At 36.0% G+C, this 2,172-nt stretch overlaps 1 non-coding gene across 1 annotated transcript; it reads left to right on the top strand.

The window, feature by feature from the left end:
• Positions 1 to 367: 367 nt before the first annotated feature.
• Positions 368 to 439, top strand: TRNAC-GCA (transfer RNA cysteine (anticodon GCA)). The gene has a single exon. It is a non-coding gene; the product is annotated as a tRNA-Cys (tRNA).
• The last annotated feature ends 1,733 nt before the right edge of the window (positions 440 to 2,172 follow it).

Raw genomic sequence — 2,172 nt, 5'->3', positions numbered from 1 at the left:
CTGAACTGAATTGAAAGTACAACATGAAGGATAAAGTCATAATATTGTATTCACTTTTTATGGTGACAGTAACAGGGCTTCTTATGGTGATCATTTCTCAATGTATACAAATATTGAATCCCTATGTTGCACACCTGAAATTAATGTTGTATGTCAATCATACTTTAATAAAAATACACTTATAGTAAGGAAAAATCCACTAACCCCTTCTGCTAAAGGTTTTGATTGAATGAATAGGTCTGAGAGGATGAATAAGTAAGGAGCATATCAGAAAATTCTCAGCTCAGTTTTCTTATTTTGACATACATAATGCTTTAAATTTCTTTTATCTGCATTGAAACCTATTATGGTTTATGTTAGTTTAGCTTCCCTGGTGGCTCAGAGGATAAAGCGTCTGCCTGCAATGCAGGAGACCCAGGTTCAATCCCTGGGTTGGGAAGATCCCCTGGAGAAGGAAATGGCAACCCACTCCAGTATTCTTGCCTGGAGAATCCCATGGACAGAGGAGCCTGAGTGGGCTACAGTCCACGGGGTTGCAAAGAGTTGGACACGACTGAGTGACTTCACTTCACTTCACTTCATAGTGATTCTATATAAATGGAAACAAATAACAAAGGTTGTTCACTATATAGATGAAGACCTATAGATATAAGTTTAGCATATATACTTGAGTTTTGATTTGTTTTTCCATTAAGAGAGTATCTTTTAGTTTTGCACAATATAATGCGCTTCTACAGGGAAGAACTGTGTAACATATAAATACTTAAAGCAATTGTTTTTTAGTTCAAGATTGTTTCTTATTTTATGCTCAATATATCTTTACAGGGACTAGTCATGCTTGAATAGTTTAAACTCTACACAATAATATCCTAGGTGTTAAGAGCTACCAGTTGTGAGAGATTTCTTTATGAGTGTCATGGAAGGTTACTTCATATATTTAATAAGAACAATGAAGCTAATTCTTCTTTTTTGAAAAGGTCTAATTTAAGGTTGTTCTTTTATTTGTCCTCATGACATCAAATCATTCTTATTCTTAACACTTAAAGAATTTTCCAGAATCTATGATTGGCTTTCAGGTCATAAAAACTTGAGCGTAGAAGTTACGCCTGCCTTAAACATTACCTTGGTAGAATTATTTGCAGATGATTTAGCATTCCTTCTTTGATTCATCTTTCTATTCTTTGCATAACATGAGTGTCTGGTACCTATTAAATCCCCAATAAATATTTGATACATAATAATGGCTTATATTGTGTCAGACATTATGCTAAGTATTTTATTTGTATCATTTCTTTTAATCATCACCTGATAGGGCAGAAACTGTTATTATCCTTCTTTTACAAAGGAGGAAACTGAGGTGCAGTAGCTTGAGTAACATTCTCAACTTCTAAGAGCTAGTGAGTGACAGAGACACTGGGTCTTTTTTATTCTGAGAGACTAGGTCTAAAAATGCCTCTCATTAACTTATAAATGAGAGATGAACGAGTGTTACCAGGATACGTTTTGATTTCTTGGTAATATTATTCCAAGTTTACCCTACTTGTCTCTGTTGAATCTATAAATTGAATGTATCTGCTCCAATGATTGATTCTATTTGCCTTCATCTCTCTCCTACTAAATTATAAATGATTCTGGTGTGGGGACAATGACTTTAATTATTTTATCCCCTTACTATGTCTTCAATGCAGGAGACCTGCAATGCAGGAAACCCAGGTTCGATAACTGGGTTGGGAAGATCCTCTGGAGAAGGGATAGGCTACCCACCTCAGTATTCTTGGGCTTCCCTTGTGGCTCAGCTGATAAAGAATCCACCTGCAATGTGGGAAACCTGAGTTCTATCCTTACGTTGGGAAGATCCCCAGGAGAAGGGAAAGGCTACCCACTCCAATATTCTGGCCTGGAGAATTCCATGGACTGCATATTTCATGGGGTCACAAAGAGTCAGACATGACTAAGTGACTCACTTTTCACTTTCACTGTGCCTTATATGCTGGATTCACCATGGATATTTGCTAAAGATTATAAACCACACAGGCTAGAATATACAAAAAATAAGCAGCAGATAAACAGCAGGTAACAGGCCTCAGTGCTCCTGATTTAAAAGGTTATAGGGATAACTAATCATTCTTTAACTTCTTCAGTAAAACCTAATACAATAAAATTTTCTTTTCC

The sequence above is a fragment of the Budorcas taxicolor genome, chromosome 3, assembly GCF_023091745.1.
Source record: "Budorcas taxicolor isolate Tak-1 chromosome 3, Takin1.1, whole genome shotgun sequence".
Lineage (NCBI taxonomy): Eukaryota > Metazoa > Chordata > Mammalia > Artiodactyla > Bovidae > Budorcas > Budorcas taxicolor.
The sequence above is the reverse complement of the archived record's forward strand: the minus strand, read 5'-3'. Positions and strand labels throughout refer to the sequence as shown.